The 16,708-nt window shown below is 32.3% G+C and overlaps 1 non-coding gene across 1 annotated transcript; it reads right to left on the bottom strand.

Annotated features, from left to right (window-relative positions):
* Positions 1-15,317: 15,317 nt before the first annotated feature.
* TRNAA-UGC (transfer RNA alanine (anticodon UGC)) lies at positions 15,318-15,390 on the bottom strand. The gene has a single exon. It is a non-coding gene; the product is annotated as a tRNA-Ala (tRNA).
* Between the last annotated feature and the right edge of the window lie 1,318 nt (positions 15,391-16,708).

Below are 16,708 nucleotides of genomic sequence, written 5' to 3'. Positions count from 1 at the left end.
ATGGAAATCAATGTAAATCTCAATCATGTCAAGTATCAAGGTTTACAATATTCTAGACAGGAATTCGACCAAGAACCACTGGCTTGCATTTTCTGCATATTAGAATCGCAGGTTTGCAGTTTTCGGCTGTGCTTTATAGTTCGTTTAGGGCTGCTGGCCTGTAATTTTGGACAAAATCTAATCTAGACCCATCAAAATTCACTGCATGTACTGTCTTTAGATTTCCTAAATGACAACTTTTGACATAAATTCCTTAAAATCTTGCAAAAATTCCTGAAAGTCTTCAAATTCGGCATCCTCCTTTACAGCATCTATTTCATGTTACCAAACATTCCAACGACTCCTCTTCACTTTTTACAATCCATCCAAATGTGCAGCTCACTTTTTTGTGCTCCTTCATCTTCTCCTTGTAAATGTGGATTGAGTGGGAAGGATTTAATGTGAAATTTATTATCCTCTAATGTTATTGAACTCATTTTCTAAAACTTATTTAAAATACTTCTATTTTTTTTGGAAGAAAGAAAGAAAAAAATTATATAGTCGTAAAATTAAAGTCATTAAAATGTTTTGGTAGGAGATGCTTTGGTTTGAATACAATGTATGTGGAAATGTAATTAGTTTAGTGTTTTTTATATCGTGTTTATTTTGTAGTAAAAATAAATTTTATGAAGATTAGTTTGGATGAAAATTTAAATTTATTCTCAATTTTGGAGAGTCGTTTTGTGTATTGCAATTCAGGCTTTATGTTTATTGTTTTATAAAAATTGAAATGTTCAGATTTATTCATGAATAATTCGATTAAGTGTCCTACAACTCCAATCAGTGAATGTATCCCATAGTTTGCTCAGAATACTGCACAATAAGGCTCTTTTAAAATTAATAGAGCAAAGTTAAGCACTACTGATATTTTTTAAAACTGTGAAATTTCAAATATAACTTTTATTTTATAATGATGTAAAGCTCATGTTGATGAAACAAAAGAAAAGATAAAAAATGCATTTGAATTTAAACTGGAAAAAAAAGGCTTGCAACTTACATAAGTATGTGTATCAATTGTAACAATTGTGTAAATTTTTACTCTGCTAAATTTAGTAGTGGTATAATGAGCCTTATCCGGGGTAGACTAAGAGATTCATTTACTGATTGGAGTACTCCTTATCGAATTAATCATGAATAAAACTGAAAATTACTAATTTTTTCAAACTATTGTATAACTTGAAGCCTGAAGAATATTACACAAAAGGAGCATGTTGCACGCATTAAGTATCATATTTTTCAAATGTTATCTGTCCTGATAACTACTTTTAGGGATTTTAGAAACTTAAAATTGATTTTATGTAACAATTTGCCATGGACCGCCAGCAACAGAGCCAGTTTTAGACGTCAACTGAAGGAGTACATGGATCACAGCTGATTTGTACGGCCAGCGTAGTAAGTAAGTAAATTTGTGAACTACTGTGAAAGCTAATAAGTTCGGACTTCGTGTCACTGAGGATGAAACAAAGTTCCTAATGGTCGCTGAAACGGAGAGATCACATCTAGTTATTGGCAAGTTATTGGTGATAAGAAATTTGAAGTAGTCAATGATTTTGTCTACTTGGGATCCATTATTAGCAATAACTATGACACAACACTGGGTATTACATCAATTGTGTTCTGTGGCCTTTCTCAGATTGCGCATCAAACTGGCTCTTTAATTGGCTCTTGTCTGTCATTTACCAATCCCAAGTGCAATACTACCTGTATTGACAAATTCCTTTTAAGAATATTTTTATCGTCTCCAAACAAATATTGATGTTGTTTAATGCTTATATTAGGACTAAATCAAAATAAGTTCAGCTAATTAATTTTGTATGTTTCAAAAATATTAATATTAACGAGAGTTCGAATCTCATTCTTATTTCTAAGAAATATATTTAATGATTGTACAAAATATATTTTTTTTTGCAAATTTTCCGCTCAAAATCAAGACTCTCTCACCATACAACCCGCATCATATCACTCAATCAACATCATACACAAATAATTTTCATAAGCGTGTACATATTTTCCACATGATTTGATTTCAAATTTATGCAAATTTCTTTTCCATCCTTAATTTATAACTAAATGAGAACTTAATACAACAATTACAAGATCATCGAAGTGTTAACAATTTTATATTTTTATTAATTTCATGTTTTGATAAAAATCTTATTGATGATATCATGTATGACATCTACCAGCATGATTCTTGTGAATAATTAGATGTTAACAGCAACAAAAAATGATGTAAAAGCTTAAAGTAAATATTTTTCAAGTATCATTTTCCCATGAACAAAGAAATCCTTTAACATCCATCCACAGTTGGTTTGATGCTGTCGATGTATGCAAACATAGTGGGTAATTATTATGCAAAGCGTATGCTCACGATCATGAAAAAATGTACAGCATAAATCTCTTCTAGTTTTGACATTTATTATGTCGCTTGTTTGCACAAACAATTGTAAATTAATACATTAAATACTGTAAAATGATGCGATCTGCGGATGTTCCGAGCGGCGGTAAAAAAATGGATATAAAAAATTGTTCTCATCTTCTCAAGTGGCATTAAAAATTGTTGTTTTTTTTTGTGCAATTTATCATGCTCGCTAATAGCCATGTTCATTTAATTCTCGTGTAATCATCGAGGGAGGGGGATGGGAACTGATTTGGATAGGCAGGAGTATATTTAGGATCAAATTGAGCTGTTTTAGTGTCTATTGGATCAGATTGAGCTGTCTTAGTGCTTATTGGATCAGATTGAGCTGCCCTAGCGTTTATTGGATCTGATTAAGCTAGTCTAGAGTCTCTTTGATCAGATTGAGCTGTCCTAGTGTCTATTGGATCAGATTGAGCTGTTTTAGCGTCTATTGGATCAAATTGAGCTTAGTTAGTGCCTTTTGGATCAGATTGAGCTAAGCTAGTGTCTCTTAGATCAGATTGAGCTATCCTAGTGTCTCTTGGATCAGGTTGAGCTAAGCTAGTGCCTCTAGGATCATATTGAGCTAAGGTAGTGACTTTTGGATCAGATTGAGCTATCTTAGGCGCTCTTGGTTCAGATCGAGCTAAGCTGGTGCCTTTTGGATCAAATTGAGCTTAGCTAGGCTGTTCTTAATCAGATTGCCCTAGTCTAGAGACTTTTAGACCAATTAAAGCTACGAATAAATGCAAACATTTGCAATTCAACTTCCAACAGCTCTAACCCACCCCCTAAACAGCATCAGGCATCAAGCGATATTTTAAAATGTATCACATTACTCTCAAAAGAGAGCGTAGCACTAATCAAAAAAATAAGAGGATGGAAAGTATTTAACAATGAGTAGCCGCTCAAAGGGTTAACGTAGTTAAATGTTCATTTTACATCCGGGCTTCCTAATGAAATGTAGAAGCCAAACAATAGACAAAAATAGACAGTCAAAGTAATTAAACTGATTCACAACTTCAACTGCATTATTGCTGCATTGTGCAGCGTTTGAGGGTTAAAAAATTTATTTTGCGTCCCTTCTAAACTATTTCCGGATTTAAGAGAGTTTGAGGTGACTCTATAGGGCTTGCAACAATGAGGGGTTGTTGATTTTTCGTCATTATTAAACCCTTTATACCGATATTTTGTGCTAGATAAAAAAAATTAATTTCTCACAACCTTTTTTATATTTTCGTGTGAAGTGGGAATCGCCTTCAAGTGGCGTGTCCTACATATAATCAAGTATTTTAATAATAGATGCTGTCCCTGTTGCTTCTTTGTTTCTCTTCTTGTTTCATGATAAAAAATAATGAAAAATGAAATAAAATTATGCGGGTATTTTTTGGACGTGTGGCGGTTTTATTGATGCTATTAAGGATTCTGGGATATTTTTTTGTTCCTGTGCAGCAATTTTCATTTAATATTAAAGGAATAGATTCAAATCTTCCGAGACTTTATAATCGACAATTTAGATACATTTTTGTACGCAGTTGACCATTTAATTTGATATTAAATGCTTTTACTTTCATGAGAATTTAGAGTCAGTCGAGTGTGAAAATGACCTATTGGATATTCTACCCTTGGGACTGCTTTTCACACTTTGGTAGGGTTGGGCAAAATCGTATTCGAATATATTCGAATACAAATATTCGAATATTTTATGCGAATATATTCGAATCATATTCGAATATGCATTATTCAAAAAAAAAACCGTTGCATTTGGTTTCTTCAAAGAGTAATTTCTAAACGCATTTGTGAAGTATGTAATTCCATACAAAAGTTGATCACAAATTCTTTTTTTGCTCATTTTTGGCAAAAAATTAGAAATTCTTAATAAAATTGCATTAATGCGTCATCATTCTTTCATAAGAGCATTATTCCAAGTCATAAATACATGTTTTAACACAAATTTACTAAGATTTTATCTTTTTTTGCCAAAAATAAGCAAAAAAAGGATTTTTGATCAACTTTTGTATGAAATTACATACTTCACAAATGCGATTAGAAATTACTCTTTGAAGAAACCAAATGCAACGGAATTTTTTGAATAATGCATATTCGAATATGTATTCGAATATATTCGAATATTTTTTTATTCATATGCGAATATATTCGAATATATTCGAATATTTGCCCAACCCTACACTTTGGTTCACACTTGAGTGTGGATTGATAGAATTTGATCTTTGATATGATTGTGTTATTATAAAATTCATGTTTAAGGAACAATTTTGACTTTGGGAATATTGTAGGACATGCTTAATATTATATTGTAAATTATTTATTTTAATTTTTTAATAATTAGAAATTAAAAGCGATTTTGTTAAAATAATTTGTACTTAAATTGATATTGAAGCTTAAATATTGTAAGAAAAATAATTTTCGAAGGTTCGAATCCTTCTGAAATTGTTTAAAATCTCCCGCTAATATGACACTTTTTTTTACAATATTAAACTGCTAAAATATTTTTTTTTTTGGAAAATAGATTCCAATCAAGAAAGGCGCTCTAAGGACGTAGCCAGATATTCTTTTGAGAATTTTAAACTTTTTTTGAAATGAATACAAAAAATTGGAAAGGGAGGGTTAGTCGGATTTTTAAAAAATGTTGAAAGTCCTCGTGCTCTTGATCGAGGAATAATTCATTAATTAAAGCATCTAACCATGGTTTAAAGCTACCAGACTAAGCTACATGCCAGTAACTCGATGGTACATAAAGAATGTTTTAAATCAGAGGATGATTACGATATCTGGTTGCTGAGTTCTTGCGCTTAAGCCAGCCGACCAGTCTACCAGCCATTCTGCCTTCCATCCAGCATACCAACCAGCCAGTCAGCTTGCAACCCAGCATCTAGATCTAATTGAAGTTAGAAGCGTCATTTTTTCTAAAATGTGTTCAACAGATGGGGATGGAGTTATCCCAAGAACCAGGGTGGGTGAGTTAAATCAAAACTCAAAAATAAACTCATTTTTCATTGAATTGAATTTGAATTTGAGTTTTTTTTTTCTTCGAAGATGAGTTTGAGTTTTTTGAAAAAATTCAAACTCAATACAAATGAGTTGAGTTTTGAGTTTGAATTTAAACTCAAATCAAACTCACCTTGAATAAATAATTCATTAATTGAATTCCTAAAGAATTTTGAGAGATGTTCACTTATTCTGTGAATTAATATGATTTGCTGAACATTTCATCTGTTCCTGGTTAGTTTATGCAATTCATGTCCAACAAATTGGTTTTCTGGAGTTCCAACTGAAATAAAAATTACAGCAACCAATGACTTTCTGAACTTTCACGAGGAAAATAATATTTGTTAATTCTTTCGTGATTTGTGGCTTATTGCTTGCAGAAAATGGAGCACTCATGGATGAGCTTGATCTAAGATGGTTGGAAGTAGCTGAATGTGAGAAACAGATCACTTCCAATGCTAGAAAATATTTTTTACTCCATTTGATTGTGCAAAGTGTTCTGAATTGGATTTAGTCACTCAGAGTACTGAGAGGGCGCTGGAACTGCCTGGTTCCTCTACATCCACAAAAAAATTTTTTGTTCCTTTTTCATCAAGGAATCACCTCTGAAAGTTTGAAAATTTTTGTTGGAACTGACCGGTTCCTTTGGTACCTGCTGTACATTGGCAACTTTTATGAAGTTCCAAAATCATACAGAATTATTTTCAGATGTATGGAACTATCAGGTACCAAAGGAACCGGTCAGTTCCAACAAAAATTTTCAAACTTTCAGAGGTGATTCCTTGATGAAAAAGGAACAAAAAATTTTTTGTGGATGTAGAGGAACCAGGCAGTTCCAGTGCTCTTTCAGTACTCTGAGTGATAACAAACAACTTGTCATATTTGCTTGGCGAAAACTGCATGAAAAAAGATTTTTCAGCACTGGAAGTGGCCAGTTCCTCATTTGCGGTCATATCCAGCAATAATCCATAATATTCAGTCATTTCTTGCAAGCAATAAGTCACAAACAACAGAAGAATCAACAAATAATATTTTTCTCACGAAAGTTCAGAAAGTAATTTTTATTTCAAATATTTTGGAACCAAAAGATCCAGGAACAAATTTAAAGCCAGGTGCAATTCCGATCATATTGCAATATTCAATTTAATTTATGAAAAATCTTAAGAAATCTCCATAAGAGAATTTTTAATTCAAGGTGAGTTTGGATTTGAGTTTAAACTCAAACTCAAAACTCAACTCAACATGAGTTTTGAGTTTAAAAAAAAACTCAAACTCATTTTCGAAATGAAAAAAAACTCAAATTCAAATTCAAACTCATTTTTTCAATGAATTTAAATCAAACTCTCATTTTGAGTTTTGAGTTTTGATTTATTTCACAAAACTCTCCCCACCCTGCCAAGAACACAATTTTCAAGTCTAGGTTATTATTTTAATTCTCTATAGAACTAGTCAGGCGCTTTTCAGGTCCATTCGGTAAATATTTTAGTGCAAAATCCACTTGTTTGATAATGTCATGTCTCTCGAACCTATGTATTCTGCTACTCATCATGTTCCTGGTGTGTTCTTCATCTCCACTTTGCATAGATTTTCAATTTTGTCTTGATTCGATGACTTCAGTCCCAGCTACAAACCAACAATCCTTTCCCCCTGATTATGTCCATTATAATCCCATTCAAACCCATTCATACCCACAGAACCATATCAACTTAATTCCAAAACACTCAACATTACAGCTATTATATTCCTATTCCAATAATTTTCACTAAGCCAGTCCTCCTGACACTTTTAAGTGCCACAACATAAGCAGACCTTTTTTCAAGCTACATAAATTCCCAATATTCTTTCTTCAGCATTAAGCATTGAGACACACAAAAGCAAAAAAAATAAATAAATAAATCTGCGTATGTATACAAATGCAAATCAAATGGACCCATAAATCAACAGTAAAAAAATTTAAAGTTTAATAATATATAGGAGGAAAATGTCCTTAATGTATTCAAATGCATTATAAAATCAATATCAATTGCCAATTCTTATATTTGTTATGTTTGTCGACTGCATAAAAAGAAAGAAAAAACCCAAAAAAAAAAAAAATGAAAATGATTTATTGCCATTGCCATAAATGGTCTCAAGTGTAACTAATTGGAGTTTCAGACAAATTTTGTTGTATGTTGTCGGATTTTTGCATGCAAACAATTGAACATGGAATGAGATGGAGAGCGAATGAGAGATGATTATCTAAAAGTGCAACAGAATGGAGCCTTTTTTCAGTCATTTAAAGAAAGAGAAAAGAAAAAAAAATAAAATTCAAGTTTTATTGAGTGTGACCAGTTTGTTTGGTGTTCCTTAGACTGTGTGGATTGGTGTACGTTACGTTATTTTTGCTTGTGCTTGGATTGATCTAACTATAATTTGAATTTTTACTGAGTGCAGAAGTCCGGTTCATCATCATTCGTTAAGCAACTTACTTACTTACTTCTCTGGCCGTACAGATCAATCGAGATCTATTTAGCAACTAATAGCCGTCAATCGTTATTTTCTTAATAATTGGATTGATATATACTTACTTACTGGAAACATGCTTCGACTTGGAGCCTAGGTGGCTACAAAATGCCTTCCATCTGACTCTGTTGCTGGCTGTGTCACTAAAGTTCAACAAAATTTTAGTGCATTTATAAAAATGTCCAAGAAAAAGAAATTCACTCAAAAAATCGTTCCAAGTGGGAATCGAACCGAGATTGAAGGAAGCGTTTTCAACATTGTCCAGTATCCAAATTAGTGCCGCGTCACAATAGCGTGTTGCTAAGTTTTTAAAAACATCATGAACTTCATGCAGTGTGCGGTGTCGATCTAGGTTCAACAATAAGGTGGGAAAAACAAAAAATTGTCCACCACAGTTTCTGATCTAACTTTCTAAAGGCCTAGAGATATATAAATTGAAGAATAATGTTGGTAAAAAAGACAATGTTTCAACAGAATTCAGAAATTACTGCATTTTAAGCAATATCCATTCCATGTGCTTTGAAATTTTTGCCAATTTTTTCATATGTTAAGCAGATTTTTGGTATAAATTTGATATTTTTGCTTTTGCTCACTAATTTTCTATCATTTGACACTACTTTTATGTAAGTACAGCCTATGGTTTTACTGAATTTGATGAATGAAATTCCCAGGTGAGAAATTTTTGTCCGCCATTTTTTTTTTAAATTTTATTCAAAATTTTAATTAAAATTCTAATTCAATCATAGAAAACTGATCAAACTGATCAAAGTAATAAATTTATTACAATTTGCTTTACAGCTAAAGAGGCTAAAGAATTCTTAAAAGGAAGCTGTTAATATAGTCTCTGTCACTTGATTCACTTGTTATTGGCAATTGGCAAATGGTAGCCATCGATAGAGACAGTTTTAGAAATCAGCTTAGAGAGGCCATGGATCACAGATGATCTGTACAACCAGCGAAATAAGTAAGAAAGTGTGTAGCTAACAAAGCTAAATTAATCAATCAATAAGTCACATTAGATGACAAAATCCATCAATTAACAGTTCAGTTCCTTTTCCCGCGCAAAAACCATAAAATCATCATTTCCAATCCATACAAATTGGATCTTCTCTTTATTTATCCATATACTTTCTGTTATTCTTACTACTCCTCATACATACATTGAACGAGCGTAACACAAGAAGGAGCGTTGTTTAAGCATGTAATAAGAATATAAGCATCGTGATGTGAAGATTATGAGAGGGCAGAAAATATAATTTTTTTATTTTTTTTTCCTTTCCTTTCCAGTGTAAATCCAGAAGCTGCTAATAATAAAAAGAAACTCTTTATTATGCGCGTCTCTTTCTCTTTTGGCTTGTTATTTTCCTCTTTCGTTCTCCTTTTCGTGAATAATAAGTAAGACAATGTAGCAACATCATTTATCATCATGTGTTTCGCTGTGCCTTTATATATATGTATTATTTGGGACAATTCAGAACGTAAAAAAAAGTTGTTTTTTTAATTTTTTTCAATAAATTTAATTTCATAACTCATCAATTGTGACATGCAGTAAGAATAAGTCCAAAACCAGTTTTTAGTTCTGTTCTCTTTCTCCTCATTTCAATCTCTATCATCATTATATGATTGTTGAGACGCAAGTGTCCAAGATTCGGTTCATATATATATATACGGAGTATATTGTGTGTTATATTATACAGAAGCAGCAACAATAATAATAAAAAAAAATATAAAATAAAATAAAAATTGAGAAAGAAAGAATAATGTTTATCTTAAAACCTCCTTTTATTAATTTATTTCTTTCTTCTCTGTCAGTTCTTCTCTTTTCTCTTCTTTTCTTTATCGTTTCATACGTACGTATATACTTTTTTTTGGATATATAGAAAGAATAAAAAGGAGGTCAATGGCTTTAAATCGTGAAATAATCTTTTGTTAACAACAAAAATATAAAGGAAAAAAAGTTCAATTATGCTTAAGTGATGATGATGATGTGGGTTAGTGGCGCATTTGCTAATTAATTGACATTTAATATGAATCAAGGAATATATTCCACACTCATGTAAATTTAATAAGTGCTGGTACAATGGTACAACAGATCATCGATCGCAGTACCGTTTCTATGAGCGAACCCAACATTATATTATATTCTAGTACATTTCGCAGTGGTAGAATTTTTCGCAGTGGTAATAGTTATGGGTCGGATTCATTATTATTTTGCTTAATCAGAACGTTAAGATGACAGTTAGGGGTGTGTTGAGAAAATTGTGCCAAAACTCATGCTAATTAGTTAATTATTAATTATTAAAGTACCAGATAGTACTTTTCAACCTTTACTCTGAAACACTAGTATGTCCCCCACAGTTATGCAGCTGAAAGATTGGCGATATGCTAAATACATGGTTTATTGTTTCCCAATTCAAGACTATTGAGAAGCACTGAGATAACCAAAAACAACGAACTTTACTATGATTATGTGTACCTGTTTGATTATGAAAAATATTGTGATTATTCTGATGGTACCTCATTTGAGCTAAAAAGCGAGATTATTTTTCAAACCCTCAATTATCCACTAAGCCTGTCACTAAGTCATAAAAAGATGCCCTGGTGCTTTAAAAGCAACTTGGCGTAGAACAGTAATGCGAGAATGTCACTTTGACAAAAAGATGTCAAAACGGAGAACTTTTACAAGCGTTGTGATGTGGCCAGTAACATAGTCAGATGGAAGGCCTTTTGATATAACCTAGGCTCCAAGTTGGAGCATGGTTCTATTAAGTAAGTAAGCAAGTCACTAAGTCATCAAACCAACTATAACACAAATTTGAGTAGTCAGTCTTATTTGTAGTATTTTTACGAATTTTCAAAACCGAGATCGGAACCGATACATAGACTATAAGGTAGTGATGAACAACTTGTGTATCATGAACCGTATGATGTGACCAGTTTCTGTCGACGATTAGTAACAAGGTGTGTAAAAAGAATTTATCGTCCAATCTTAAGATCGAGACCTGAATGTCTTGGGCTAGTTATTGAGAATTCTTATTTATCTGAACTGTGATTGCCAGATTCATCCCTATTGAATCTAGGAACTAGGGTTTTCAATCCCGGCTCGATTTTCCAATACCGTAATCCCGGGATTAAGATTTTGGTCCGGTATTGAAATCCCTACTAGGAACTGTGATTAGTAAGGCAATAGCTCAATTTAGTATACTTTGTGATCAAGATGCGTTCTAGTTGCAAAATAATATTGAATTTGAAAGAAAATTGATTCAAGATAGCACTATTGCACTTAGTATTGGAAAGTAACAAGCTGTGGTCAGCAATAGAGACACCTGCAGACGACATCTAAGAGAAACTATAGATAGCAATTGATCAAAACAGCAATCAAAGAAAGTAATTAATTTCCAGACCAATCTGCACTACTTTAGATTTATATATTCTTAGAAACTTCTGTTGATATTTCGCAATTAGAGCACATTTGATCAATCATAGAGATTGAAATCTGCAAAAATTATCTCAGTCTGGCATGTCTACAATATTTTATTACTTTTAATGATTTATAATTTGGAACTAAATTAAATTTTCTACCTAATTTAAAATGATTTTTCTTTTCTTCTTCAAAATCTGATGGCTAGCATTCATCATGTTCAACCTCAAACAAGACAAAATGCCTGTAAACACAGGTGTTTACCCAAAGAACCTTTAAATAAAAATGAAGAAGATTACAAAAAAACGCATAATATCAATTCATTTATGTCGAGATACAATTTAGATGAAGGGTGTAATAAATTTCATTAAAAGTAAATCAGAATACAACAGCCAACAACAATCATAATAGACGAGGATTGATTTTCCATCAAGACTTAATCTCGCTTTTGTCATTTTTATTCTTCATCTTCTTTCTTCTTCTTCTTTTTGTTATATTGCAACTTGCTCGTTACGCTTAGACAGGTAGAAAATGCATTTCAATCTATCCAATATATATATATATACGTGATTGCTATTGTGTCATCGAATAAGAGATGAAGTTGGACAATGAATTTTTATTATTTCGAGAATGATTTTTTCTTCTTTTTTTTGTGTCAACGGATTATGATCCCCCGTCCGATCCTTTGTCATCGTTGTCAATATGAATAATAAATTTATTTCCCACAAAATAAAAAGGCGAGAAATAGATCAAGACTGAAGAGAGGTGAGTGATGTGGATTGAGATTTTGAGTTTTAATGGACATTTCTCACTTGAGGATTTTGGAAGTAGAACTTGGCATCTTAATTACTTACTTACTTCGCTGGTCGTACTGATCAGTTGTGATCCATGAATTCCAACAGTAGTCGCCTAAAGCTGGCTCTATCGCTGGCTTCAACTTGCCAATTTCCGATACAAAGTGCAATAATATCTCAATCGACAGTTTCCTTCAATGAGTTTTTTGGACGTTCACGAGCTCTTTTACCGTCCAGAAAGTCAGATTTGAAGATCTTAATTAATTGTCATTGCAGATTATATGTTTGAAGTAATTATGATAGGAACCTAATTAAAAAAATTGAACAAAGAGATGAACATCTAAAGAAGATATCACTTGAAGATTTTGGAAGCAAATTTTGGAAAAACAAGCTTATTTTTTGGAACTTTGATTGTAAGTATAGATTCAAAACTAGAGAGCATAGAGATTTGCACAAGAAAATGAGCCAGAAAATTAGCTTAATTTTTTTATAAATTGAAAATTTATCTTTTCCTGAAATTGGCGGGAAAATTTTCTCACTTGCTGACTTTGGAGGTAAATATCACCATTGTAGGCTGCAAATTTTGATTAATTATGAATGAAACCTATTTTAAACAAGTGAGCAAAGAGATTTCTACAGAAAATGAGCTACAAAAATCACTAAGATATTGAAAAATTGAAAATTTAACCTTTCTTAAAATTGGCGGGAAATTTTTCTCACTTGGAGATTTTGATGGTTAAATTTAGCATTATTGTCTGGTTATTTAGAATTTTAATGAGTAGAATTTGGTTAAAATGTGTGAGCAAAGCTAAAAACACCAAATATAGCTAACAAGCTAACGTGGTTAGAGAAAAAAAATTGAATTTTTAACTTTTCTTTAAAAAATGCGGAAAAAATTTCTCATATGAAGACTTTGATAGTGAAATTTAGCAATATTAAGGGCTTATTTAAAGTTCCAATGAGCATAATTTATCAAAAATTAGTGAGCAAAGCCAAAAACATCAAATTTTGCTGTTGTAGTTGCTCAACTACACAAAACTCCAATTTTTACCATTTCTACTTGAAATCATAAAAAATCAAAGAACAGCCTAACCGACAAATAGTACAATCTGAGTATACTCTAGTATTTTGTGAGTATACTCATGGGTATGAAAGAAGCATTTCAAAATATGTAAGCATATAGCTCAATAATGTGAGCATGCTCTTTGTATGTTAGGGAGTTTTGGCGGGAAAAATCCAAAATCTTAACGTCATCTCCTCCAATCCATACAAACTGACCCGAATCTAATTGTTAAAAGGGTCATTGAGTTGAGGATAAATAAATAATATTAATTCCCTTTGTGGTGCTCAACATTACACAAACTAGACAGATTTTTGACAAAAAACGAATCAACCAGAAAAAAATACATAAAAAAAAACTGAAAATAATTTTGCTGCTCCAAAAGTGAAATTGGAAGATAATAAAAAAAAAAGAAAAGAAAGAACAGAACGAGAAAAAAACCTGTTATGGGAACACGTGTGAGCTTTTTATAGCTCTTTTTGGCTTCTTCTTCTTATTGATGCACAATATATACACAACAAACAGTAAGAGATTTACACAAATTGTATTTTATGACCGTCTCGCTTATTTACTTTATTATTTTTTATATTTCAATCCCATCTATACTCTTACTACGTCTCACAGTGTCATATTTAATGTGTGTCATATTTCTCAGAGCTTGGATCTGTTTTCTACCCAAAATTTATACGATAACTGCATTGGGGACTTTCCTTTTATGGCATAAAACACTCAAAACTTATTATTACTTACTACAAAATTAACGAACTTTTTCCCTTTAAATGTGTCAATATGAAATTGGCTGCTTTTTTATGTTCACAGCTGAGTTTTAAACTGCATGAGATAGATTTTGAGATTAATTGGATACACTTATGTATTACAATGTTGTGTGTAGACTGTCATGTTGTTGAGGATGATGGTTTGGTGTCTTGAGCATGTTATGAGAGATGGATGGTTATATTATAGTCATTATATATTGACAGTATGTCATGATTGTTGAGGAGATGCATTTTTAATCACAGGAAGGTATGAATACTCATGCTAACTACTCATTGATTCCCAAATCGCGTTTTTTAATAACACTCTTAAAAGTGGATTTGGAATCGTTTTAATCGGAATTTTTGGATGGCAAAGGAGCAGGAGGGCTGCTGTTGATAGAGCTTCACTGAAGAGAAGCTGTTGATAGAGACAGTGAAGCATTTGGTATTGGTAATTGACACAATAGGAAACCATCCGGAGAGCCAATTTTAGACGCTAACTGAGAGAATCTAAAGATGGAGCTGTTTACAGACGTTCTCTAAACGCAACAATGGGCCTCTGTGCCCATTAATTCAAGGAAGTAAACGAATAAGTAATTGAGCGATGCCATGGATCACATATAGCAATATGGCGTAGGACGGTGATAAAGGGATGCCAGTAGGATGCCAAAACAGAGAATTTGTACAAGCTTTGTGATACACCCAGTTAATTGGCAAGAGGTAGCCAGCGATAGAGCCAGCTTCAAGAGCCGACTGAGGGAGGCCATGGATCACACTTGATCTGTACGGTCAGCGAAGTAAGTAAGTAAGTTGTGATACAGCCAGCAACAGAGGCAGATGGAAATCATTTTGTAGCAATCTAGGCTCCAAAGCGGAGCATGGTTTCAGTAAATAAGTAAGTATGGATCACAGAAGATCTCCATGGCCAGCAAAGTGAGTATGTAAGTCAGATAATTGCTGTATAAAAACAGAATTGTTCAATTTTATTCATGAATAATACGATCAGGTGTAAATAATGAAAAACTTAAAGTATACTGAATTAATACTATTGACCTACTAAACGCAACACGCATCAAATAAAACATTAAACAGTTTTTTAAGGCTAACTGTAATACTTTAAATATTGAGTAGACTAGACCATTAAAAAAATTATTTATTTTCAAAATTGAAGAAGAAAGAGAATTGAAAAATAAAATTTACTTCATCAACGTCATTTGCGGATGACCACTTTTAAAAATTATTTTTAAAAAAATTAAAATCATATCCGTAAATCCAAAAAATTTAAAACAAAATTGAAAAATTTAAAAAAAAAATAAAAAAAAAAGTTGCAAAAAAGTGGAGATGCCGAGGATTGAACTCGGGACCTTTAACATGCAAAGCTAACGCTCTACCAGCTGAGCTACATCCCCTGAACGATTGATGAATGTGTTTTGGCATGCTGACGTTGATAAGAAAATCAATCAAAGTGTGATAAACATGTTTTCTTCTTGTTCTTCTTATAAATGTATTGTAGTTTATAAGATTTTTAAGTGATGCTCGAGAGTGTTCGGTTATTAATGGAATTGTGGTTTTTATTAATTTTTATTGGTCTCTTGTAATCTGCTGTTTTTAAAAGTTGTGGAATATTTGCAGGAAAAATTGTGATTTTATAATTTCTGTTATTAAACGTGTAGTGGAGCTGGAATATTGGAATTTATGTTCGCTTGGATTTGGGGAAATTGTGGAAGTGTGATCGGTTAGGCTGAAATGAAACCGTTAATTTGATGGAATGTTCCCTCCCCAAAAGGATCTAAAATCTGGGTTACAGGAATAACGATTGATCTAAAACCTCCTACTCTTTGGTTGTATTACTGTATTACGGTGAGAATTTGGGTAAGGACTGGATTGAAACCACTTTTCCTGCCGTAATTAAGTGCATTTTATGCTATAAACGTTATTAGAGGACGGTCGCAAGGAAGACAGAAGTATTCTTGGATTGAAAAAGGACGCTAGAGTCCATAATATCCCGAAATGATACTTCGAAGGATAAAAAGTCAGTTACAGTCGAGGAAGTAAATTAGTAAGAAAACGGCTGTTCACTTTAAAAAACGAATTTTCAGACCCCCCTCCCCCCTAAAGAGCGAACTTAATAAGGTTCCTTAACAGATGATTGAAGCTAAGCAGCAAAAATACCTTTTATGGTGCTATTATAGTTTGAATTAGTGGAGTAGTTAGTTAAAGACATCAAGTTAAAATTGTCAACTTGACCCCGGAAGCCAAAAACCCTTATTCACTCACTAAACACAATCAAATTGAAATATACAACGTCATAGATTCTTCCATTATACTTACTTAACCACCTATAAGTCTGGACGTCATAAATGATCAATTCAATACCTATAACAAACCATTTATCACAAACTTACCCAATAAATAAACAAAAAACCGCCAAAAATTTTTTTTACAATAGTTCCCAACATCTGTTGTCATCGAAAAAGCAAACAATTTCTCAACCTTTATTGCTTTATATTTTCAGAATCTTTTGAATTTGACAATAATTTTTGTGTGCCACAAGAAAAAAGTCAACAATACAACAATATAGACCAGAATAAAACATTCAGTTCATCTATAGAATTAAACTCTGCACAAACAAGCATGGACAAAGTTTTGCTGTTCCTTTTATTTCTATTTAACACGGACCTGCTATTTTGTATGATCCAGACAAAAAAATATCAAATTCTGTTCCTT

Source organism: Chironomus tepperi, unplaced genomic scaffold (genome assembly GCF_022539635.2).
Source record: "Chironomus tepperi strain 1889 unplaced genomic scaffold, CSIRO-AGI_Ctep_v1 contig_217, whole genome shotgun sequence".
Taxonomy (NCBI): domain Eukaryota; kingdom Metazoa; phylum Arthropoda; class Insecta; order Diptera; family Chironomidae; genus Chironomus; species Chironomus tepperi.
The sequence above is the reverse complement of the archived record's forward strand: the minus strand, read 5'-3'. Positions and strand labels throughout refer to the sequence as shown.